Genomic DNA, 27,189 nt, shown 5'->3' with positions numbered 1-27,189 from the left:
TTATTCAGGGAACTCTGATGAAGAGGTCACTGTCCTTGAAACGCGTAAGTTACGCCCGAGCGGATGGGCAGCATTTGATTATCTGAACTGGATTGATTTTATATGCTTGAAGTTATCTACTTTTATGAGTACATTGGAATACAGGCGTACCTCGGTTTATGAACGCCTTGCTTAACATAATTTTCAGTTTACGAATGAAAATCCATTGAAAATAACGCCTCGGTTCACAAATTTTTTTCGCAATACGAACAGATTAATTGGTTTTCAATGCATTTATGATTTTTTTTTAAATCATGTCCCTGTATAGTATTTATGCCTTTAAAGTGCACTTTAGAAAGAGTTTTGAACAGATAAGACTTTTTTTAACTTTTTTCTGACCTCCGGAATGGATTCATTGGTTTTCAATGGATTTACAAAATTTTTTAAAATCATATCCCTGTACAGTATTTATGCCTTTAAAGTGCACTTTATAAAATAGAATTTTGAACAGATAAAATACTTTTTTTTTACTTCTTTATGACCTCGGGAACGGATTAATTGGTTTTCAATGCATTTACGAATTTTTATAAAATCATGTCCCTGTAGAGTATTTATTCCTTTAAAGTGCACTTTATAAAGAGTTTTGAACAGACAAGACTTTTTTTAACTTTTTTCTGACCCCCGGAACAGATTCATTGGTTTTCAATGCATTTACAAATTTTTTTAAAATCATATCCCTGTACAGAATTTATGCCTTTAAAGTGCACTTTATAAAATAGAATTTTGAACAGATAAAAGACTTTTTTTTTTACTTCTTTATGACCTCTGGAACGGATTAATTTTTTTTCAATGCATTTACGATTTTTTTTAAATCATCTCCCTGTACAGTATTTATTCCTTTAAAGTGCACTTTATAAAGAGTTTTGAACGGATAAGACTTTTTTTTTACTTTTTTCTGACCTCCAGAACGGATTAATAGGTTTTCAATGCATTGACAAATTTTTTTTAAATCATGTCCCTGTACAGTGTTTATGCCTTTAAAGTGCACTTTATAAAGAGTTTTAAACAGATAAAAGACTTTTTCTTTACTTTTTTTCTGACCTCCGGAACGGATTAATTTGTTTTCAATGAATTCCTATGGGAAACCGCATTTGGGTTTATGAATTTTTCGCAATACAAAAAGTCCCGCAGAAGGCATTAAATTCGTAAACCGAGGTACGCCTGTATATCTTTTTATAACAAAGCGTTGTTATGGTAATGCACTAGGCTGGTATGCCTTCTGTCTTTGTTTCAGCCAAATGGTTTAAAGAGTAACTCCTCTTTTGTTGACAAAAAATCATCCCCCTAGGTGATCAATGTACATTGCGGGGATTTTAACAAACTTTATTGCAGATTCCTACCTTTTGGTATTCTGAAGAAATAGCTGTCTGTCTGTGCCTATGTGTAGAGTGAATGTGAATGGGAGTGACTTTATAATTATCAGCTGCTGCACTTTCAGGGCTCTGCTGAGGAAAGTGGCAGGGTCTGCATCCCTTTAGACGTGATTTCCATTTGGGGTATCTCAGCAAAAAATTGTGTTTTTGTTGCAGAAGATGTCCAGAATCTGACTTAGTGCAGACTTCTGGGAATATCGGCAAGCCAATCACAGAAGCAGGAAATTACATTTCTGGGAGGCGCTCTGTACACCGTCTGTGTAGTCACCGACATGGAAGAGTGGAATACTAGGAGCAGCGGGGGAGCACTGAAGCAGTGCATTTCAAGACACTGGCTCCTGGAAAGGTAAGTACAAGACCACTTCTTTTACAGGGATGGCCTTTTTTTTTTCGGTAAGCGACCCCATGGCGACAAGGTCATTTTAATATCTTTACACCATAAGGGCTAGTAGGCTTGAAACAGTGGTCATTACATTGGATGCTGCTACGTCATTACTGTTGCATATTTTAAGATTGAATCCAAGCCTTCGAATAAGATGGCCATTTATTTTCCAGTTCTGAGTTTTGCATGGATGCCAACTGTCCCGGATATGCTGGGACAGTCCCACATTTCAGACCTCTATCCCAATGATGCCGTGTCCCCGTCAGTGTCCTGGGATCTCAACATCACCCTTATTAGAGTTACTGAGCATGCAGAGTAATTAAAAAGGGTATTAATTAGAAGTATCATGGCCACTAATGGGAAGTTCCTCTATATTTGGGGGCATGACTGTGCCAGAAAGTAGCCATAGTCTGGCCAACACTGTCAAAAAAGAGTGTGTGTCTAGCGTGGGCCATGATGACAGTGTTCTGGGGACTAGGACTAATATGTTAGTTAAAGTTTTACTAAACCCTGGACCCTGCATTCACTATATCTGGTCTCCCCGGACCCTGTATTCACTATATCTGGTCTCCCCGGACCCTGCATTCACTATATCTGGTCTCCCCGGACCCTGCATTCACTATATCCGGTCTCCCCGGACCCTGCATTCACTATATCTGGTCTCCCCAGACCCTGCATTCACTATATCTGGTCTCCCCCGGACTCTGCATTCACTATATCCCGTCTCCCCGGACCCTGCATTCACTATATCCGGTCTCCCCGGACCCTGCATTCATTATATCCGGTCTCCCAGGACCCTGCATTCACTATATCCGATCTCCCCGGACCCTGCATTCACTATATCCGGTCTCCCCGGACCCTGCATTCATTATATCCGGTCTCCCAGGACCCTGCATTCACTATATCCGATCTCCCCGGACCCTGCATTCACTATATCCGGTCGCTCCGGACCCTGCATTCTCTATATCTGGTCTCCCCGGACCCTGCATTCATTATATCCGGTCTCCCAGGACCCTGCATTCACTATATCCGGTCTCCCCGGACCCTGCATTCACTATGTCCGGGCTCTCCGGACCCTGCATTCACTATATCCGGTCTCCCCGGACCCTGCATTCACTATATCCGGTCTCCCCGGACCCTGCATTCATTATATCCGGTCTCCCAGGACCCTGCATTCACTATATCCGATCTCCCCGGACCCTGCATTCACTATATCCGGTCTCCCCGGACCCTGCATTCATTATATCCGGTCTCCCAGGACCCTGCATTCACTATATCCGATCTCCCCGGACCCTGCATTCACTATATCCGGTCGCTCCGGACCCTGCATTCTCTATATCTGGTCTCCCCGGACCCTGCATTCATTATATCCGGTCTCCCAGGACCCTGCATTCACTATATCCGGTCTCCCCGGACCCTGCATTCACTATATCTGGTCTCCCCGGACCCTGCATTCACTATATCTGGTTTCCCTGGACCCTGCATGCACTATATCTGGTCTCCACGGACCCTGCATTCACTATATCCGGACTCCCCAGACCCTGCATTCACTATATCTGGTCTCCCCGGACCCTGCATTCACTATATCTGGTCTCCCCAGACCCTGCATTCACTATATCCGGTCGCTCCGGACCCTGCATTCTCTATATCTGGTCTCCCCGGACCCTGCATTCATTATATCCAGTCTCCCAGGACCCTGCATTCACTATATCCGATCTCCCCGGACCCTGCATTCACTATATCCGGTCTCCCCGGACCCTGCATTCACTATATCCGGTCTCCCCGGACCCTGCATTCACTATATCCGGTCTCCCCGGACCCTGCATTCATTATATCCGGTCTCCCAGGACCCTGCATTCACTATATCCGGTCTCCCAGGACCCTGTATTCACTATATCCGATCTCCCCGGACCCTGCATTCACTATATCTGGTCTCCCCGGACCCTGCATTCACTATATCCGGTTTCCCCGGACCCAGCATTCATTATATCCGGTCTCCCAGGACCCTGCATTCACTATATCCGGTCTCCCCGGACCCTGCATTCACTATATCCGGTCGCTCCGGACCCTGCATTCTCTATATCTGGTCTCCCCGGACCCTGCATTCATTATATCCGGTCTCCCAGGACCCTGCATTCACTATATCCGGTCTCCCCGGACCCTGCATTCACTATATCCGGGCTCTTCGGACCCTGCATTCACTATATCCGGGCTCTCCGGACCCTGCATTCACTATATCCGGTCTCCCCGGACCCTGCATTCACTATATCTGGTCTCCAAGGACCCTGCATTCACTATATCTGGTCTCCCCGGACCCTGCATTCACTATATCCGGTTTCCCCGGACCCTGCATTCACTATATCTGGTTTCCCCGGACCCTGCATTCACTATATCTGGTCTCCACGGACCCTGCATTCACTATATCTGGTCTCCCCGGACCCTGCATTCACTATATCCGGTCTCCCCGGACCCTGCATTCACTATATCTGGTCTCCCCGGACCCTGCATTCACTATATCCGGTCTCCTCGGACCCTGCATTTACTATATCTGGTCTCCCTGGACCCTGCATTCACTATATCTGGTCTCCCAGGACTCTGCACTCACTATATCTGGTCTCCCCGGACCCTGCATTCACTATATTCGGTCTCCCCGGACCCTGCATTCATTATATCTGGTCTCCCACAGTACACAGAACATGGAAGTGCAATTATTTTAATAAATATAAACTGCTATATACCTTTTCTCATCAGCAGTTACAGCAGTTTTGTGACGTCTATCAGTGTCCAGCAGAGCACTGGTTAAAGCTTGTAGGAGGAGTTTTGATTGTCCTCTGACTGTCTTGTGAGGCTGCAGGACCCCTGACCTCTGTCTGCACAGTGCTGATTAGCCCTGTGCTGGTCACATGCACTCTCCCAAGAAAAAAACAACTATCTACCAATACACACTAAACTGAGCTTGCCCCCAAGGTTCCGTTCTATCAGTAGATGGATTGGGAACAGTAGAAGAAGGGGTGGATCAGAGAAGACAGGATCAAACAGCCTTTTTACACAATGCAGAGGAAATAGCCCCTTAGGTTCCACAGTGAGTATAACAAGCATGCTTTACTGCATATACAGACTGATTGTACTGTTGTGGGTTTAGTAACACTTTAAGTATGGTGTTGTCCTCTGTACTTCACAGAACAGGGACTGTGGTAAAGAATCATGTGACAAGAGCTTGCAGTGCCAGCCAAGAGCACAGTGAAAAATGTAATTTATGAAGACATCCTTACTTTCCCACAGCTGCAAAAATTCTAGGATAGTCTTAAAGTCTGAGGTTCCCCATTATTACTTTTTGATAGCTGCACGTCAATCTGCGCTTTCCCTTCTTTTGGTGACACCACATGCAGTGAATGGTTCCTGTACAAAGTAACATACCACAGCCAGGAGATCTGACCACTTGGCCAGGTGTCATCGTTTTCCTGTGAGATCATTGCTAAAAAGAAATTACTGGGAATCGCGTATCATCCAGGAAGAAAAATGAGAACGCCATTACCGCGATGAAATATTGATTTCACTGAGATGTGGGTAATTATATAATTCTTCATGTTTAATACGAGGCTAGCAGCTTCTGATGACCCACAGTCCCTGACATATGCTGAAAATGGATCGCATGTCTATAAATAGCCACAAATATATATATATACTCCATGATCAAAGTGGACCATGGAAGGAAATAACAAATATATAAAACTTGAAACGTCCATCCTAAAAACTCATCACTCCTTGTCATAGTAGGCTGCTTCCTGCCCCCCTTCCTTCTCCCAGCCTTGTCATCAATGTTGGGCAAACCTCTCCCTCCTTGCTCCCGTACCTCTCCTTTTACCCCTCACCTCACTGCAACAAACAGTGCATGTTAGTAGCAGTCATGTACAGTACAAATCCTACAGTCCATCTTGGAAGCAAGCCAGAGAGGATGGCTATGTTCCTTCATACAGTGGGACCATGGAGAAGAAGAGGAGGATCAGAGAAGACAGGATCAAACAGCCTTTTTACACAATGCAGAGGAAATAACCCCTTAGGTTCCACAGTGAGTATGTTAGTAGCAGTCATGTACACTACAAATCCTACTGTCCACCTTGGAAGCAAGCCAGAGAGGATGGCTATGTTCCTTCATACAGTGGGACCACGGAGAACAAAGTCACCCTCTAAGAGCAGCGCAAAAAAAAAAGATTTGGAGGTCTGGAGGAGGCTGAGAGCAATAGAAGCAACTTTTCTGAGTTAATTATACTTGAATAGAAATTTTTGAGTGTTTAAGGCCCCTTTCACACGGGCATTCTGTTTTTTTCCTCAGCTCAGTCATGGGTTTTTTTCAAGTAAAAACAGATCAGTTTATTCATTAGTTTACATCCGTTTTTTCATCAGTTTACATCTGTTTTTTTTTCAACAGTTTACATCCATTTTTCATCAGTTTACATCCATTTTTCACCAGTTAACATCTGTTTTTTCATCAGTTTACATCCAGTTTTTTTCATTAGTTTACATTCGTTTTTCATCAGTTTACATCCATATTGTTAATCCGTTTTTCATCAGTTTACATCCATTTTTCATCAGTTTACATCCATTTTTTTCATCAGTTTACATCTGTTTTCATCAGTTTACATCCGTTTTCATCAATTTACATCCCTTTTTTCATCAGTTTACATCCGTTTTTTTTTCATCAGTTTACATCCGTTTGTTCATCAGTTTACATCCATTTTTCACCAGTTTACATCTGTTTTTTCATCAGTTTACATCCAGTTTTTTTTTCATTAGTTTACATTCGTTTTTCATCAGTTTACATCCATATTTTTAATCTGTTTTTCATCAGTTTCCATCCGTTTTCATCAATTTACATCCGTTTTTTTCATCAGTTTACATCCATTTTTCACCAGTTTACATCGTTTTTTTTCATCAATTTACATCCATTTTTTCATCAGTTTACATCCATTTTTCAACAGTTTACATCTGTTTTTTCATCAGTTTACATCCAGTTTTTTTTCATTAGTTTACATTCGTTTTTCATCAGTTTACATCCATATTTTTAATCCGTTTTTCATCAGTTTACATCCATTTTTCATCAGTTTACATCTGTTTTTTTTCATAAGTTTACATCCGTTTTCATCAATTTACATCCGTTTTTTCATCAGTTTACATCCATTTTTCAGCCGTTTACATCTTTTTTTTCATCAGTTTACATCCAGGTTTTTTTCATTAGTTTACATTTCTTTTTCATCAGTTTACATCCATTTTTTTAATCAGTTTTTCATCCGTTTACATCCATTTTCATGTTTATGTTTACATCCGTGTTTGTTTAAATGTTTTTTTCTCTGTTCTGGGTTTTTTTTCTACAGAAGAAAAATAGGCCTCTTTCTCTTCTTCTTCCTCTTTTTCTTCTTCTTTCTCTTCTTCTTCCTCTTTTTCTTCTTTCTCTTCTTCTTCCTCTTTCTCTTCTTCTTTTTTTTCTTCTTGCAGTTCACGGCTCATGCACAGATTCTTTTATCGGTAAAACGATTGGCCGATTTGCCCATCATTGCCGGGAAAATCAGCTGATCATCAAAATCGGCCGCGAATTTTACAACTTTACCGATAAAACAAAATGTGCCAAAACCCCAAAAAATAGCCGACCAATTACCCACTAATGGTGCGAAAATCGTCCGATTTCTGACCCGTCTATGACCTGCATTACACTACATAGTTGAAGGTAAATCTAAAGGGAATTGAACAACAAAATTGTATAATGTATGGCCAGCTTTAGAGATAAAGGGATTAATAAAAACAAATTAGAGTTAACGAAGAGTTGTGTTTATCAGCAATTCATCCCGCATGGGTGCAAAAATCAAACGTCATACGGCTATTTTATGACTAGTTCGTATGTTATTCATTAACCTCTTCGGGCCGGCCGCACGCAAATGTGTGGCCTCCCGGCGTCTGGGCCATGACGCCGAGCAGCCGCACATTTGCATGCAATTAAGAAAAACATTTGTGCTGAGTGCGCACACCCTGCGCGCTCCCAGAACACATATCTGGTACTCACAGAAAGGTCCCGATCTCCTCTTTCGATCGGGACCTTTCCAGATCATGTGACCGCTGTAACAGCGAATCACGGCGGTCACATGACCCTAAAACCCCTCCCCTTCTGAAACCCTTCTAGGGTCAGGAGGCGCTGGCACCAAGGGGTTAAAAGAAGAAATCAGGAAAATACCCCATTATGGTCACTAGATGGAGCTGATGATCATGTGAAAAAAAAACATATTTACTAAGATCTTCTGCTCCATCTGCAGTGTTATTTCAAACACTGTTATCAGCCCTGCTGAGCGCAAGACGGTGAACTACAGAACACCCTCCTTTATATTATGGAGATGAGGAGAAGAAAGCTGTTCTGTAATCTAAAGGCTCCATGTACACGGGACGTTTGGAAAACACTTCTGAATGATGGAAACTGATTGCTGGAAAACGTAGGTTAAAAAACTTCTGTTTAGCCGCGTTTGCATTTAGAAGTTTTTTAAAGATAACCTCAGGAGATCTTCCAAAATGCCCAAAATGAACTTAAAAACAGTAAAAAATTAACTATTGAATACATTTTGAGAGAAATAGAGAGAGCAGAAGCAGAGAGAGCAGTATGTGTTGAGATCCCTGTCTTTTCTGGTTGTATTCACTATGGATCCCATCATGAGAATAATGCGGCACGTTCTACCATTGTTTCCTTCACGCAAAACCTGGAACTGACTGCGCTGGTGTACCGGGTCCATTTGAATACATGGAAAACGCTTTGCATACATTTCTGATGATGAAAAAAAGCTCTGGACAGCATCTGGACATGGAACAAACGCAAACACTTACAAACTGCGCTTACACGCATTTGCCATTTGAAACTGATAAATTCCACTCCTGAACGCAAGTTTGGTGCATTCCAAAAAACAACTGTAACCTCAACTGCCTGTAAACAACGATGTGTACATGGACACATAGGACACCATTAGGGAGAGTTCAGGGGCTGCTGAAAGAAACGTAGAAAAGCTCCTGAACTTCAGTTTATCAGCTGCAGTGTACATGAACCCTAACACACTTCTCTTTCAAGGGTGACCATGCTGCTTCTTCTTAGGTACAGTACAGTGAGCGTTGTCACCCTAGCACAGGAAGTGTGATAATGGCAGGATCACTAGGTGAAAAAAAGGAAGAAAAGCCTGAACAAAGAGAACAAATTCAGCCATCACATCTCAGGACTGGTAAGCCGCATTTCTGTTCTCGCCTCGGATACACGGTGAATCACACGACCGGCTATTTTAATCCTTCGCTGCATGAAAGGTTTCACATATGTTCTCATTACTAATAAAGGCGATAATTAGATCCCGCTGCGTATTTGTTGTAGGAAATATCAGCCCAGCCTGGACTAAAAGAAATACCTCCATTTCAGTTTCAAAAGTTCTGAAAACTAAAATTATTACAGGGAAGTTAACATGGTTTGTCCTCATTTTTACCTTAAATTGGAATTAACGGGACTTTAGAGTGTGGGAAGGTCAAAGCTGCCATTAACTCTGTGCTGGTGTCTCCTCTGTGCTGGTGTCTCCTCTGTGCTGGTGTCTCCTCTGTGCTGGTGTCTCTGTCTCCATTCAGCGCTCTATATTCCTATGGAGAACCATCTGTGCGTTGTGTTAACAAAAATATCCATGTCTGGTTTAGGTGAGTTGTGCTGCATTGGAAGCCCATTCGAAATAAATGAGCTGACTTACTATGCGTTAGGGTCCTTTCACGCAGGCGTTCCGTTTTTTTTCATCAGTTCAGTCACGTTTTTTCAAAGAAAAAACAGATCAGTTTACATCCGTTTTTCATCAGTTTTCATCAGTTTTTTCATCTGTTTTTCATCCGTTTACATCAGTTTACATCTGTTTTTCATCAATTTACATCCGTTTTTCATCAGTTTACATCAGTATTTTCATCTGTTTTTCATCCGTTTGCATCAGTTTACATCTGTTTTTCATCAGTATTTTCGTCTGTTTTTCATCCATTTACATCAGTTTACATCTGTTTTTCATCAGTTTACATCTGTTTTTCATCAGTTTACATCTGTTTTTCATCAGTTTACGTCAGTTTTTTTCATTTGTTTTTCATCTATTTACATCAGTTTACATCCGTTTTTCATCAGTTTACATCAGTTTTTTCATCGGTTTTTAATCCGTTTGCATCAGTTTACATCTATTTTTCATCCGTTTGCATCAGTTTACATCTGTTTTTCATCAGTTTACATTAGTTTTTTTCATCTGTTTTTCATCCATTTACATCAGTTTACATCCGTTTTTCATCTGTTTTTCATCCATTTACATTAGTTTACATCAGTTTTTTATCAGTTTACATCAGTATTGTCATCTGTTTTTCATCCGTTTGCATCAGTTTACATCTGTTTTTCATCAGTTTACATCAGTTTTTTTCATCTGTTTTTCATCCATTTACATCAGTTTACATCCGTTTTTCATCTGTTTTTCATCCATTTACATCAGTTTACATCAGTTTTTCATCAATTTACATCCGTTTTTCATCAGTTTACATCAGTATTGTCATCTGTTTTTCATCCGTTTGCATCAGTTTACATCTGTTTTTCATCAGTTTACCTCTGTTTTTCATCAGTATTTTGTCTGTTTTTCATCCATTTACATCAGTTTACATCTGTTTTTCATCAGTTTACCTCTGTTTTTCATCAGTATTTTGTCTGTTTTTCATCCATTTACATCAGTTTACATCTGTTTTTCATCAGTTTACATCTGTTTTTCATCAGTTTACATCAGTTTTTTTCATCTGTTTTTCATCCGTTTGCATCAGTTTACATCTATTTTTCATCCGTTTGCATCAGTTTACATCTGTTTTTCATCAGTTTACCTCCGTTTTTCATCAGTATTTTCATCTGTTTTTCATCCATTTACATCAGTTTACATCAGTTTTTCATCAGTTTACATCAGTTTTTTCATCCGTTTACATCTGTTTACATCTGTTTTTCATCCGTATACATCTGTTTTTCATCAGTTTACATCCGTTTTATCATCTATTTACATCAGTTTACATCTATCGTTCATCCGTTTACATCCGTTTTCCGACCGTTTACATCCGCTTATCGTCCGTTCTGTCTTTTTTAGGGTTTTCTTCTGTAAAAAAAAAACGGATGTTAACGGATACGGACATTAACGGATGATCATCCGTTTACATCTTCTGGTCCACAGAAATACATGCATGTCCGTTTTTCATTCGGAAATGGACATGAAAAACTGAAATATGGAACGCCCGTGTGAAGGGGCCTAAAAGTGGTAATAAACCTTTAAACTAAAATTTTCCGGCAGGTAGGGTGTTTTGGTAGAAGACAAAAAGACAGATAGAATAGCAGAACACTGGTCTGTGTCAATCAAATAAGAAATCAATCCACCTTCCATCCAGGGGCGAACTGACCATTTGGAAACTCGGGCAGTGCCTGAGGGCCGGGGTCAGTAGGGGGCCCATGAGATGCCCCTGGTACCTTTTTCATAGGCTTTATTGAGTTTGGGCAAGGACACAGGGGCCCCATGATCCCCTATTGCCCGGGGGCCCCATGAGTTGTCAGTCTGCCCCTGCTTCCATCCAAAAAGAAATAGGGCAGGAACACGCTTGGTTATACAGCTCCTGATGATCAGGGAGAATCCAGCACAATAACAACAGAAGACAGCGGTGTGTCCTCCGTGGGTGCAATTTGTGTGATGGACAGGGACCCCAAGGAGGGGGGCCACTATACCCTCGCACATTGCACAACAATGGGGAGCAGGGGTAAGCTTTAGGGTGGCCACCTCATCCCTTTAAACCCGAACACATATTGACACGGGTTCTGTGGCTGATTAAGACGATAATTAAACTCACTTAGTGCCTTAGGCTGGCCATACACGGGTCGAATTCCGAAAGAATTTTCTTGAAAAATCTTTTCTAAGAGTTTTTGTTCAAATTTCACACCATTAGTGGGCCACAGAAACGGCTGATTTTGTTGTAACCATCGAATCTGAGTGATCAGGCATGTTGGAATTTTTTTAAAAAACAAACAAATTTCGAATCAATGATGGGAGAATCGTGCGAGAAATGTAAATGAAAAAGAAATAAGCCTGAGCTGTGACCTGGAAAGAAAATTCTTGGCCACGAAAATTATTTTCTGTAGCAACATGAGGTGCAATTGAATGCTTGGTTGGTTGAATTTTGAAATCAATGGTGGCATCATCGGATAACAAAACACACAAAAATTCTGAAAATTAGTTCAGAATTCGATCCATGTATGGCGTGCATTATCCAAAATAAATTCGCCTCAGAACCTGTGTCATTAATATGTGTTCGGTTTTAAAGGGATGAGGTGGCAACCCTAGTGAGCTTAGGCTTGTTTGGACACAACCTGAACCCACCTGAGATATTCAGCCAAGACAGACCAACAGTCCATGGCCAATCCTGGGGCTGTGAGATAGATCTGTCCATCAGCAGTAACCTCCACAATCAGAGATCTGCTCAAGGATGGTAGACTAGCGGTGTCATCAGTTGCCTGGGTATGCCTCAGCAAGGGGATGGAATTACTACTGGTAGCATTAGCATGGCAATGCATTTTGGAGATCAACTCCTTCTCAAGCCTTTTGAACTCCGAAACACACCAGCACAGTAATGCTACTGGTGGTAGTACCATTGCCTCTAGAGACTGGAAATTCCATTAGCACCTGCAGTATGATGCAGTAGGGGCAAGTCTGTGAATGCGTTTTGAGGGACAGGCATTCTTCCTCAGGGCTAGTGAGGTTTTACATAAGGACACTCACAGTAACATGAGCATTCAGCAGTACATCAGTACTCAGTCCAGGAGGAATACCCACCTCACCCCCCACCTTTCAACTTTTGTTAAAAAATATCTGCCTTGCCCCGGGCATTAGTGAGCACATACCCCCAACCCTCCCCCCATTTCACGCTGGGTCCCCACTGTACTTAGCTCTGTCTATGATGAGCTGTTAGTGCCCATACAGTGGTTTGGGCATCCTCGGTCTTCTTCCCCTTTTTTCTGCAGGGCTTCCAGAATGGATGAGAGCGATTCTAATTGGTCAAAGCGTTCACATGTTGGCACTGATCAATCAGTCCTGGAAACCCAACAGAAAGAAGGAGAACAGGGATGCAGCATCAGCTTTGACAGCCCTAGGGGGGTAAGTTAAATGGGGACCAAGAATGTTATTGGGAGGGCAGTCTGTAGGGTATTAGTTCACCTTTTTATTTTTTCTGAAATGGTGAACTTACATTTTAAGGGCAGGAAGCTGCCATGACATCAGCAGACCAGCTAGAAGACGGAAGGGAAAAAAGTATATATAGGTTCTTTCAAATAAAAAATATCTGGGGGGGTCAATTGGGGGGTTAAAAGCCCAGAGCTCTGCTTTAAGCCTCTAGGCCAGGGGTCTTTAAACTATGGCCCTCCAGGTTTTGAGGATCTGCAAGTCCCATGAGGCCTTGCAAGACTCTGATGTGGCAGCACCCATATATTGCAGAGTTCCCCTTTAAACTCTAACATCTCTAGCAGCTTCTATTTGCAAAAGCATGGACACCAGCTCACTCCCCCCCCCCCCTTATTTCCTGTGAAGTAATGTGTTCCAGCTTGTAGCTGGTATCCTTATCTGTAGCTGGAATTCAAAATTATATACTGCACAGTTTAGAAAGTCTTTTGAATGTACAGAAAGTGAAAGAGGAAAAATATGCATTGTGATGTAATTGTTAATATGTATACTCTGTGAGATGTTTCTGAAGCCACTTAGCCAGGGGTGGACTGACAACTCATGGGGCCCCCGGGCAATAGGGGATCATGGGGCCCCTGTGTCCTTGCCCAAACTCAAAAAAGCCTATGAAAAAGGTACCAGGGTCATCTCATGGGGCCCCCTACTGACCCCGGGCCCTCAGGCAGTGCCCGAGTTTCCAAATGGTCAGTCCGCCCCTGCACTTAGCTTTGCAGACATGAGTCTGGCTAAGTCTCAACCAGTGCTGGTTAAATAAACCTCCGTATCCGGAGTTTACCTGGTATCCCCAAAGTTGCCGTTACATCTGACAGCCACAAGCAAGACTCCCAGAGGCAGAGGCATGATGGGACTTGTAGTACTTCAACAGCTGGAGGGCCATAGTTTGGAGACCCCTGCTCTAGGCCATTAGTCTTATCTACAGACCTCTACATCAGGGGTGTCATACTCCATTTCATGGCGGGCCGTATCAGCATTATGATTGTCCTCAAAGGCCCAGTTGTATCTGTAAGAGTAGATGTCCAGAGCACCCCACCCCTCATTACATCAAATATAAATATATCTCCTAGATTGTAAGCTCGAAAGAGCAGGGCCCTCAATCTCCTCATGTTTTGAATTGTATTGGTATTGTTCTGTCACATGTTCTGTTCCCCTCTGTAATGTACAGCGCTGAGCGAACTATTGGCGCTTTATAAATACTGTATAATAATAATAATAATATAAAGAATCCCACACCCTCCCTAACATCATCATGCACCCCCCTTGGGGGCAAAGCTGAAAATCAGAAAGTTCAAGGTCTGGAGGAGGACCAGAGGAGGAGTGGAGTCAGTTACCAGAGTCTGCTGAATGCTGAGACCAGAGGAGGCAGAGATGAGGGGGTGCTGCAGCTACACTGAGGTGCAGGATTTGGCAGATGAGTTCTATTCTCCTCTTTGCTGCCAACTGCTGACACAAGGTGGGGGAGGAGACAAGGGGGTACCTGCAGGAGAGGTGCAAGGGCCACATAAAATGACCTGGAGGGCCGCATTCGGCCAAGGGGTCTTGTGTTTGACACCTGCGCTCTACAGCTAACAAAAAAAAGAGTAACAGTGTAAAAACGTCACATCCAAAATTACTGTTGGGTAGTTCTTATTCTATAAATGTGAAATATGTGACCATACAAAATATACGGCACTTTCCCTTTAAAGACACGAACGCTGAACACATAAAAAGCCAAAAAAATAAAACTACAGAGGTCTAAAATAGATCCAAAGGGAAGTGTTTCCTGTGTGTATCCAGCTCACGGCCTCCTAGTCTGTCATTACCCGTAGGAAGGGAAGGTTTAACCAGCACATTGTCTCCAGTAAGAGGCCAGAAAAGAGCCGACTTGTCCCAGAGACAAATATCATAATTACATCTGAAAAGTGAATTTCTTTTTTCATAAATCCAGCAGAATGCCCCCCCCCCCCGTAATGTCAATAATTGAAGGCCTCTAATCCACACCGTATACATTAACAGGCTGTGAAAGATAAACGGCTTGATTAATGCGTGTAGACAATCGTCATGAATAAGTAATGAGTCGCAGGCGACCTGGGAATACAAAACACTCCTGACAATTCCCCCTGCGGCCCAGCAGGGCGGGTCTAGTGTACCATGGTGGAAGTGTATTAACCTGTAAATGGATGGGGCATACAACGTTTAGCACTGCCGTGGCCCCCCCCCCCATGGTGCAGCTCCCAATGGGAATCAATTTACAGACATAAAAGCAGCTTTCTGATTTATAACTTTTATTTTACACTTTTTTCTCTATTGAAAATTTTTTATTTTAAGTGACATGCACACTAGGTTGTGTGCGACCAGGATCTGGGGAGACCAGATATAGTAAATGCATGGTCCGGGGAGACCAGATATAGTGACTGCAGGGTCCGGGGAGACCTGATATAGTGACTGCAGGGTCCGGGGAGACCTGATATAGTGACTGCAGGGTCCGGGGAGACCAGATATAGTGAATGCAGGGTCCGGGGAGACCAGATATAGTGAATGCAGGGTCTGGGGAGACCAGATATAGTGAATGCAGGGTCTGGGGATACCAGATATAGTGAATGCAGGGTCCGGGGAGACCTGATATAGTGAATGCAGGGTCCAGGGAGACCAGATATAGTGAATGCGGGGTCTGGGGAGACCAGATATAGTGAATGCAGGGTCCTGGGAGTCCGGATATAGTGAATGCAGGGTCCGGGGAGACCAGATATAGTGAATGCAGGGTCTGGGGAGACCAGATATAGTGAATGCAGGGTCTGGGGAGACCAGATATAGTGAATGCAGGGTCCGGGGAGACCAGATATAGTGAATGCAGGATCCAGGGAGAGCGGATATAGTGAATGTGTGGTCCGGGGAGACCAGATATAGTAAATGCGTGGTCCGGGGAGACCATATATAGTAAATGCGTGGTCCGGGGAGACCTGACATAGTGAATGCAAGGTCTGGGGAGACCAGATATAGTAAATGCAGGGTCTGAGGAGACCAGATATAGTGAATGCAGGGTCCTGGGAGACCAGATATAGTGAATACAGGGTCCGGGGAGACCAGATATAGTGAATGCAGGGTCCTGGGAGACCAGATATAGTGAATGCAGGGTCCGGGGAGACCAGATATAGTGAATGCAGGGTCCGGGGAGACTGGATATAGTAAATGCAGGGTCCGGGGAGACCGGATATAGTGAATGCAGGGTCCGGGGAGACCGGATATAGTAAATGCAGGGTCCTGGGAGACCAGATATAGTGAATGCAGGGTCCGGGGAGACCGGATATAGTGAATACAGGGTCCTGGGAGACCAGATATAGTGAATTCAGGGTCCGGGGAGACCGGATATAGTGAATGCAGGGTCCTGGGAGACCAGATATAGTGAATGCAGGGTCCTGGGAGACCGGATATAGTGAATGCAGGGTCCGGGGAGAGCAGATATAGTGAATGCAGGGTCCTGGGAGACCGGATATAGTGAATGCAGGGTCCGGGGAGAGCAGATATAGTGAATGCAGGGTCCTGGGAGACCAGATATAGTGAATGCGGGGTCCTGGGAGACCAGATATAGTGAATGCAGGTTCCTGGGTTTAGTAACACTTCAAAGCTGCTGGCAGATTTAAAAAGACTGAAAATGACTTTTGCAATGAAACTAACATGTTAAAGCCAATATAGGATTCAATTTTACATTTACATTCGCTGAGCATGCACACACCTGATTAGTTACTTACTATCAGTTACTTCTCTGGTGTAAAATTAATTTTAAAGGAATATTCTGCTTTTAATCTGACCGCACTTTATTCCTATAAATTCCTAAATACATTTGCTCTCAGGAAGGCCCCCTTTGCATTATGTGTTCCGTTAACGCAACACGTTACCGTGTGATCATGTGTGCTGCATCAATGCATCCAGTGAATTTTGAATGGATTGGCTGTGCACCTTAATGCACAAGAAACATACCTGAATTTTCTTTTAATGGAGTGCACCACAATGCATGTGTATGGTAGTGCGTCAGAGCAGGGGTTTATTGGTCACTACTGTAGCAATGTATTGGGGTCCCGTTCAGAATAAATGGCACTGCAATGCACAATGGTGTATGTGTTATCATGCGTTGTAGTAACATGCTGCTAAATGTGCGTTATTACCGCAACGTAAAGATCTTAATGGGCCCATAAGGTATCCTTAGCTATGTGATGACAGGCACCCTCTTCACCCATTTTTGGGTGACAGTCTCACAACAGATCCCCATGACATAATTCCCACCTATTTATGGTCTGCCCCAGATACTTCTCTTTAATTTAAAAAAAATATAAAATATCTAGCCGGACGTGTAGACATCTCTCATCATAGCCACAGAAGCTGTGCAGAAACCACAGGGCCCCATACAGCCAACCTGACAGTCCCCCCCTCCAAAAAAAAAAACACAGTTACACATGAACACTGTACTGATCACCCATTGTGTTCATTCACAAAAGGAAGAGGCTGCTAAATGAGACATACAGTATTTGCCTATTGTGTGCTTGCAGCTGCCAATGAGATAGAAAGGAAGGAAGCTGGGAGCACTATGGGGGTACACAGTGGAGCCTGAGAAGCAGGGGTGAAAAATATGGCGTACAGGGAGGGTGATGGGTGTAGTGGAGGGGGGGGGGGTACTGGAACCGTTCCCCTGTATAGCTCTCCTTCCAGCAGCTGGAAGCCAGCGGGAGGGAGGGAGGGAGAGGAGAAGAAGCCAGCTTTCAGCTGCTGCAGAAAGAGGCATACAGGGGATTAGTCCCAGTAATTGCCCCCCCCCACCATGCCAATCTCCCTGCCCTCATCCGATTCAACCAGCTGCCTGGGCCCCGTACAGGAGGACTGGTGGTACCACCTGATCCACGGCCCTGCTATGCAGATGCGGGAACCAACACCAACATAAGAAACCGTAAATAGTTTGAACTCTCCATCACCTGCCAAAAACGCAAGGATCAATTTTGAATGGACTGGCCCTTTAAATGAATGCAACGGCGGTACTCCCAGCAGGTGAACCTGTAGCGACTCTGTTAGAGGAATGATAAATGCAGTTACCTATGAGCTCAGACAGCTGCAGTCTATTCAACAGCTCACACCAATTTTCTGCCAGGCAGACACGTTGACTGATTGGAGCGAACAGAGATGCAGACAAAGCGCTTTACACAAATTGAAATAAAAGTGATTTATTCCATTTAGCTCGCAAGCAGCACAAAGTACAGTATATCACAGGCAGACGGTGATCTCTCTGGAGTTGGTATAGCGGAGAAATAAGTGTACCGCCACAAACTGCGCCCAGAGTCACCGCCGCATTCCAGTCAATCTGTTTAACCCTTTGTCCGCCATGATGTCACTACAGGCGCTGCTGCACCAACGCATCAAATAGCGACTTCACCTGTGACTGCCTACACTCCTGTCATTGTCCCTGCAGTGCTGGGCTGGTCACGGAGCCGCCTGTCCTCTCCGAGAGATGAATATTTCCAGTCTGCAGTCACAGCTCACTCACAATCTCTAATTAAGCTGCAACCCCAAAACCACAGGAAATGCGACAAAAATAACGCACAATTTGGGCCACGGGGGTGCAGGGTGTGTCGGGGGGAGGGGGTTTTTTGGTTTCTATTTTTAAAAACAGTCAGTGATGTTAAATGTATAAACCTTTTCCTTCAAAAATTAACATTTCTCTAAGTCCGGGCTCGTTCACCCAGAGCGCAGTGACTGGAGTTTTTTCTACACTGCATAAATGTCGACCACTGCTAGGGCACATAGAAAACAATCATTCACACTGCAACACAGCATGGAGGTGGAGGTAAAATGCAGACATGTAGCATTTTACTGCAGCGCACAGATACGCATCGCATGTCACTGAGCTGCTGTGCAGAGACTTGAATAAAGTGTCACTTTGTACAATTCAAATAAAGTTTTTTTAAAAAAAGGAAACAGTGCAATACGCTGAAACTAGTGCCCCCCCCCCCACTGTGGTCAATAACTGACAGCTAAATGGGAGCATTTAGGGCTCACTCACACATGTGTCACTACCAGGGGCGGACTGACAACTCATGGGGCCCCCGGGCAATAGGGGATCATGGGGCCCCTGTGTCCTTGCCCAAACTCAAAAAAGCCTATGAAAAAGGTACCAGGGGCATCTCATGGGGCCCCCTACTGACCCTGGGCCCTCGGGCAGTGTTTCCAAATGGTCAGTCCGCCCCTGGTCACTACTCTGCAAAGAGGGATCAATGCTCAGATCGCTTTTTAGAGGTGTCGCAATATGTCGCCTCCTCGCCACCTGATTCAACCTGCATTGCACATGCACCGCCAACTGAAAATGGCATGCTGTTTGAGTATTACAGTGGCTGCGAAGCACAGCATCCTGGCCATGGCATGTGTACAGACATGAGCGGCTGTATGTTAGTGTTTAGACGAGCGGTCAGGGGGCGGTAAAACCAGGTGGTTTTACCATCCCCAGTTACATGCGTGAGAGAAGCTTTAGGCCCCGTTCAGATATGACATTGCAGGAATGAGTGTTCCCGCTTAAACGTTTAAAAGTAAGATTTATATGCATTTGCACATGTCATGCATTGACTTCAACTGGGCTGTACTATGCGCCTTTGTCGCCCTACAAAAGCTCCTGTTCCTTTTGTGGGTGACAAGGTTAGTGCGATTTTTTTGCCACGTGATTCTGTCATGTGACAGTCGAGGCAGAATTAATAATGGCATCCAAACGCAGATCATGCGTCTTGCTGCAATTTGGAGTCACAAGCAGAAGTGCAGCGATTCTGCCAGTGATTCCAAACAATGTAATGTGAACGGGGCCTGGAGAAAATCAGCATAGGAAATGTAGGGGTGCAGAGGCTGCAAGAGGAGTCAGAAGACTCACTACAGTTCAAGAAACATAAAGCCATTTATTATAGTTTGTTAGTCTGTACCATAGGCATGGGTACAGGGTGTGCCGGATGTGCCTGGACACGCCCTAATCAATCCATGTGATGAAGATCCCCCCCTGCTGTTTACTATGCTTCAGTTTGTGAATGAACAGCAAGCCGCTAGAGCTTTTCCCATTCATTCACTGTCCTGTGTAGCTGAGGTTGCAGAGAAAATGACTGGGGAATGTCTGTCCTTAGTCCCTTTCTTGGTCTCAAAAGTGAGACATCAGGGGTCTGTTTGATATTTCATATTATACCATCCACTGCTCTACTGCCACCGTCCACTGCTCAACTGAAACCCTCCACTGCTCTACTGCCACCGTCCACTGCTCTATTGACACCGTGCACTGCTCTACTGCCACCGTCCACTGCTCTATTGACACCGTGCACTGCTCTACTGCCACCGTCCACTGCTCTATTGACACCGTGCACTGCTCTACTGCCACCGTCCACTGCTCTATTGACACCGTGCACTGCTCTACTGCCACCGTCCACTGCTCTATTGACACCGTGCACTGCTCTACTGCCACCGTCCACTGCTCTATTGACACCGTGCACTGCTCTACTGCCACCGTCCACTGCTCTACTGACACCGTCCACTGCTCTACTGCCACCGTCCACTGCTCTACTGACACTGTGCACTGCTCTACTGCCACCGTCCACTGCTCTATTGACACCGTGCACTGCTCTACTGCCACCGTCCACTGCTCTATTGACACCGTGCACTGCTCTACTGACACCGTGCACTGCTCTACTGACACCGTCCACTGCTCTACTGACACCGTCCACTGCTCTATTGACACCCTCTACTGCTCTACTTACACCGTCCACTGCTCTACTGAAACCCTCCACTGCTCTACTTACACCGTCCACTGCTCTACTGCCACCGTCCACTGCTCTATTGACACCCTCCACTGCTCTATTGACACCGTGCACTGTTCTATTGACACCCTCCACTGCTCTATTGACACCGTGCACTGTTCTATTGACACCCTCCACTGCTCTACTGACACCGTCCACTACTCTACTGACACCGTGCACTACTCTACTGACACCCTCCACTGCTCTACTGACACCGTCCATGTTTTAATACATTTTAAAATGTTTGTTTACTTTTTTTTTGTAAGAGTGTGTGTCTATATACAGTGTATATATATATATACACACACATGTGTTTGAGCTTTGGGGTGCCCACCCTAACACAACTGGCTTCATACACCCATGATGATGTAAAAATTACACAGATCCCATGCGTCCCCAAAGTCCAGGATCAGTAGCATTCGTTTCTCTAAAATCACATGACACAAAAGGCAGAGCTTGTACAAAAAGGTGTAATCATCTGACCTAGACACAAGCATACCAAACTAATTATAGTGTCATATAAAACAACATTTCAGTACTACCAATAATAATCCGAACAAAAATCACAGCATTTTTCTCCTTTTGTGTTACAAGATCTGAACCTACTGTAGATGGGTTGCTATTTCCTCACACAGAGGAAAGATATGCATCCACGGTCCTGGTTCAGAATAGAAAAATCTGAGAAATATGCAGCCATGGTCATGCGTTGCATGGTGTCATACACTGAATACATATAAATGCTTGTGCTAACCCTTACACACGTATACAAGGTAAAGCACAAATGTATTTTGTTGGAGTTGAGCCACCTGTATCCTAGTAATGAAGGATGCTAGGCAGCAATGGCCATCTGCATCCTAGCAACTAAGGACACTAGGCGGCAATAACCACCTGTGTTCTAGCAACGAAGGGCACCAAGGGACAGTAACCACCTGCGTAAGGAAGTATGTTAGTCAGCAATGGCTGCCTGCATCCTAACTTCTAAGAATACTAATCAGCAATAGCTGCCTATGTCCTAGCAACTAGGGACGCTAGGCAGCAATGGGCACCAGCAAACTAGCAATGTAGGACACTAGCCGGGAATAACCACCTGCATCCTAGCAACTAAGGCCACTTGGTGGCAAAAACCACCTGCGTCCTAGCAATGAAAGGCGTCAGGTAGCAATGGCTACCTGCATCCTAACTACTAACAATACTAGGAAGCAATAGCTGCCTGTGTCCTAGCAATAAAGGACACTAGACAGCAATGGGCACCTGCATCCTAGTAATGAAAGACACTAGGCAGGAGTAACAACCTGCGCCATAGCAACTAAGACCACTAGGAGTCAATAACCATCTGCGTCCTAGCAACTAAAGCCACTAGGCGGCAATAACCATCTGCGCCCTAGCAACTAAGACCACTAGGAGTCAATAACCATATGCGTCCTAGCAACTAAAGCCACTAGGCGACAATAACCATCTGCGCCCTAGCAACTAAGACCACTAGGCGTCAATAACCATCTGCGTTCTAGCAACTAAGACCACTAGGTGTCAATAACCATCTGCGCCCTAGCAACTAAGACCACTAGGCGTCAATAACCATCTGCGTCCTAGCAACTAAGACCACTAGGCGTCAATAACTATCTGCACCCTAGCAACTTAGACCATTAGGCTTCAATAAACATCTGCGTCCTAGCAACTAAGGCCACTAGGCGTCAATAACCATCTGCGTCCTAGCAACTAAGACCACTAGGCGTCAATAACCATCTGCGTCCTAGCAACTAAGACCACTAGGCGTCAATAACCATCTGCGTCCTAGCAACTAAGACCACTAAGCGTCAATAACCATCTGAGCCCTAGCAACTAAGACTACTAGGCGTCAATAACCATCTGAGTCCTAGCAACTAATGTCACTAGGCGGCAATAACCATCTGCGTCCTAACAACAAAGGCCACTAGGTGGTAATAACCACCTGCATCCTAGCAATGAAAGGCACCAGGCAGCAATGGCTACCTGCATCCTAACTACTAAGAATGCTAGGCAGCAATAGCTACCTGTGTCCTAGCAACGTAGGACACTAGTTAGCAATAGGCACCTACATCCTAGCAACTACAGGCACTAGACAGGAATAACCACCTGCATCCTAGCAACTAAGGACACAAGGTGGCAATGGCTGCCTCCATCCTAGTTACAAAGAATGCTAAGCAGCAATAGCTGCCTTTATCCAAACAATGAAGATGCATTTTAGCAATGATGAACGTCAGGCGATAATGGGCATCTACATCGTAGCAATGAAGGACACTATGTGGCAATGGCCACCTGCATCCAACAACTAAGAATGCTAGCGGGCAATAGCTGTCAGTATCCTAGCTGCAGACAGTAGGCACCAATGGTGGTCTGCGTCCTAGTAACCAATAAGCTGCCAGCCCTCAAATTGTTATCATTATCATACACATGTCTCATATGCAACATATTGCCAGCCTTCATACTACATACATCACTATTGCTTGAACAAGATCCAAAGTTGTCAAACACAACTTTAGTATGCAATTTTTTTGGTGGAACCTCTATCCCTGGGATCCCCAAACTGTGATCTGCGGGCCAGATGTGGCCCTATGCTTGTGTTTTTCCGGCTCTTGAGGCAGTATTCCTTCCACTCCAATGAAGCATTATTCCTTCCACTAATACCAAAGACGGAACACTATTCCTCCCACTTACACCAATTATGGGACACTATTCCTTCCACTGACATCAATGATGGGGCACTATGCTTCCCACTGATGCCAATGATGGGGCACTATTCCTCCCACTGACACCAATTATGGGACACTATTCCTTCCACTGACATCAATGATGGGGCACTATGCTTCCCACTGATGCCAATGATGGGGCACTATTCCTCCCACTGACACCAATTATGGGACACTATTCCTTCCACTGACATCAATGATGGGGCACTATGCTTCCCACTGATGCCAATGATGGGGCACTATTCCTCCCACTTACACCAATTATGGGACACTATTCCTTCCACTGACATCAATGATGGGGCACTATGCTTCCTACTGATGCCAATGATGGGGCACTATTCCTCCCACTGACACCAATAATGGGGCACTATTCCTCCCACTGACACCAATAATGGAGCACTATTCCTCCCACTGACACCAATGATGGGGCACTATTCCTCCCACTGACACCAATGATGGGGCACTAATCCTCCACTGATATCAGAGATGGGGAACTCATTCACCCACTGACACCAATGCACCAATGATGGGGCACTATGCCTCCCACTGACGCCAATGATGGGGCACTATGACTCCAACTGACACCAATGATGGGGCACTATTCCTCCCAATGACACCAATGATGGGGCACTATGCCTCCCAATGACACCAATAAAGGAGTACTGACAACCAATGATGGGGTACTATGCCTCCCACTGACACCAATGATGGGGAACTATGCCTCCCACTGACACCAATGATGGGACACTATTCTTCCCACTGACACCAATGCAGGGTTACTATTCCTACCACTTTCACCAATAATGGGTCATTATTCCTCCCACTGACACCAATGATGGGGCACTATTCCTCCCACTGACACCAATGATGGGACACTATTCCTCCCACTGACACCAATGATGACCACCAAGCCAATGCTATTTTCTGTTGTTTTTAAGCCTATAGCATTGTTTACTCGCACTGATGCCAAGCCATTTTTTAACCTACTGTTCACAGTCTGGCCCCCCTAACGTCAGAAGGGCAATAAACCGGCCCTTTGTTTTGAAAGTTTAGAGACCCCTGCTCTATCCTTACAGCTAGTGGAAAAATCACCCAAACCTTTGCATGAAGCAGTTTGGAAGCACAGTGCACAGTTGGTACTGCAGTGTGAACAGCACCACTGGAGGATATAGGCTACATTTCCCACAGTAGAAAATGACCAAAATGTGAGCAGCTGCACATGAATACAGGATTAACAGAATGTTTGAATTTACAGACATTTTTATTTTATAAGTGCAATAATATTATTACTATACGAGTATTTTTGTTGTAAAACAACATATTTACAGTAAATATGCACAAAGTAATAAATATAATAAACACAGCAACACAATAAACTCTACACCAATCATAATCTTACACAACCCAGAAAACAATCCATACGCTGTGCCGTCATTATACCCCGATGTATTCTGTGTTTGTATGGGAAGCAGGGTCATGTCCCAATGCAACATCCTGTGTTTGTTTCATTGTGTCTCAGTGAGTAAACGTGAACCCTGCCACCGTCCTGCCCATTAATAATGGTGATTAGGCGGAGAGGATGCCCAAGGCTTACAATACACTCCAAACCGTTCTGCCTTGTCATGGTTTACAGGCTGCAGTGCCATTGAGTGTGCAGGCTGCAGAGAAGAGCCCCCAGGGGCCACTGGGCTCCAAACAATGGGCATCTCTGGATTGGCAGCCAAGACCCTGGGGCAGTCCCAGGGTGATCATAGTACAAGGATTATCCTCAGCATCACATCCATCAAACATAATGTAACTACAGCTCAGTGGAGGGGGGGACCGACGTTATCAACAATCAATCAACGCATGCAAGTATCAATATCTGCTGCTGATATAATCTATAGTCTGTCTGTAGTAGATAGTAGTATAATAAATATTGTTATGTAGGCATATCGCATCTATCTATCTATCTATCTATCTATTTATCTATCCTTTATATACACACACACAAATATATAGATAGATAGATAGATAGATAGATAGATAGATAGATAGATAGATGCATAGATAGATAGATAGATAGATAGATAGATAGATAGATACTGTACATGATAGATAGATAGATAGATAGATAGATAGATAGATAGATAGATAGATAGATAGATAGATAGATAGATAGATAGATAGATAGATAGAAAGATAGATACTGTACATGATAGATAGATAGATAGATAGATAGATAGATATAGATATAGACATATATATATATATATATATATATATATATATATATAGTATAGATATTTTACTATTCATTTACTTTTTAAAATTATACATATCTATATATATAGATATTTTAAAATTATACATATTTATATATTTTTTTTCTTTTTTTGTTATCTTTTTGTACTAGCAGTTGTATTGTTAAACAAATATTGTAAATATTTGCTAGCATCCAGTATCAATATTTCCTTTCCATGCATGTAGTTTAGCATACCATGCTTGATTAATAGTGCTCAGCATTTGCAATGCGATCAATATTTCAAATGGGAGACATATATATATATATATATATATATATATATATATTTTTTTTTTTTTTTAATGATTGCTTGCTGCCAAATTTTCCGTACCCTTTACATGCAATCTATAACTTAATGCCATGTTGGTTATTTTGCAGATTCATCCGTGCTGGAGCCAATGCAAGAATAGATAATCGGGGGGGTCCCTACCTCTTTGTTGTGGAGCAGCTCCTCCGGTGGGGTGCTTTCATTCACAGACAAGGTTGGTTAAGGCTCTGCCTCTGCCCATGTGGGTGACTGCGGAGTCGGTGAGGTTCAGTGATTGTATCCCGGCGTACACACACTACACTCAATGCACCACGCCTCTGCAAGCCAGCACCAGTCTTATTATTCCCTCAAATGCTCTTTCTGTCTCCACTACACAAAGCCACACTTCTCTCTCCTCCCCTCTCAGCTGCTGCATGGGGAGCGCTGCCTGTCACACCAGCTCCTGTCTCAGTGACTGCAATACAATCCCCGGCTGTGTGTGTGTGTGTGACAACGTAGGGGATGCCCCTTCCTCGTAGACACACCCTCCTCCCCTCCTAGATAGAGAATCCCACATTAATCCCATGTCACCGCCGCAGTCTATACTGGAGACCTGCGGCGGTTTGCTTCTGTAGACCGACACCAGATGCATGGACCCCATTGTATCTGCCACCCGGCCTGACCACAAACCCACCAAAGAAACAATTTTAAGGCCTGTACACACAACAAGAAAATGGTACAAAAATTTCAGTATGAGGAACGATCGGCCAATTATCTGATCGTTAGTATAGTGCTTTCGACAGCCGATTCTGACTTTTCGCAAGCTGGAAAATTGTTACCGTATGAGAACACAACATCCAATTTTTGTTTATTGTGTGCAGTAATTTTACAGAAATAATCGAATAGAAAAAAAAATGTGTATGATCAGAAGCAAAGAATGACTAATTTTTGTTTATTGTCTACATTAATTGTACAGAAATAATCGAATAGAAAAAAAAGTGTATGATCAGAAGCGAAGAACGACTAATTTTCGTTTATTGTGTACATTAATTGTACAGAAATAATCAAATAGAACAAAACG

General features: G+C 43.9%; 1 protein-coding gene across 1 annotated transcript in view; it reads right to left on the bottom strand.

Annotated features, from left to right (window-relative positions):
- FRMD4B (FERM domain containing 4B) overlaps positions 1 to 26,586 on the bottom strand; it is a 412,392-nt gene extending 385,806 nt beyond the window's left edge. Inside the window, exon 1 of the mRNA XM_089672280.1 lies at positions 26,292 to 26,586. The gene's annotated coding sequence lies outside the window, so the exon portion shown is untranslated. The remainder of the gene's footprint in view (positions 1 to 26,291) is intronic.
- Between the last annotated feature and the right edge of the window lie 603 nt (positions 26,587 to 27,189).

This window comes from Staurois parvus, unplaced genomic scaffold, assembly GCF_062004578.1.
Source record: "Staurois parvus isolate SC_StPar_1 unplaced genomic scaffold, SC_StPar_1.0 ptg000124l, whole genome shotgun sequence".
NCBI lineage: Eukaryota > Metazoa > Chordata > Amphibia > Anura > Ranidae > Staurois > Staurois parvus.
The sequence above is the reverse complement of the archived record's forward strand: the minus strand, read 5'-3'. Positions and strand labels throughout refer to the sequence as shown.